This window comes from Etheostoma spectabile, chromosome 2 (genome assembly GCF_008692095.1).
Source record: "Etheostoma spectabile isolate EspeVRDwgs_2016 chromosome 2, UIUC_Espe_1.0, whole genome shotgun sequence".
Lineage (NCBI taxonomy): Eukaryota > Metazoa > Chordata > Actinopteri > Perciformes > Percidae > Etheostoma > Etheostoma spectabile.
The window spans coordinates 11,799,815-11,800,080 of record NC_045734.1 but is presented as its reverse complement, the minus strand read 5'-3'; positions in this window follow the sequence as shown (position 1 = coordinate 11,800,080).

Genomic DNA, 266 nt, shown 5'->3' with positions numbered 1-266 from the left:
AAAGGCTCTTTATATGCCATTGGCTACATTTTAAATGGATGTCTGCCAATAGGCCTAAAACATATAGTGTATTTATTGTGACAGAGACTCCAGGTTACAATTCTGACTGAGTAGCAAGATTTTCTATTGTGATTCTGTGAGAATTCTGTGTATAGCCCCATTCAATTAGATTAAATTTGGTATTGATGACGCAAAAGATAACGGGAACTCTAGGGAAATTATTTGAAACTTGTTAGTGAGGACTAGATTAGGACTGGATTTAAAGC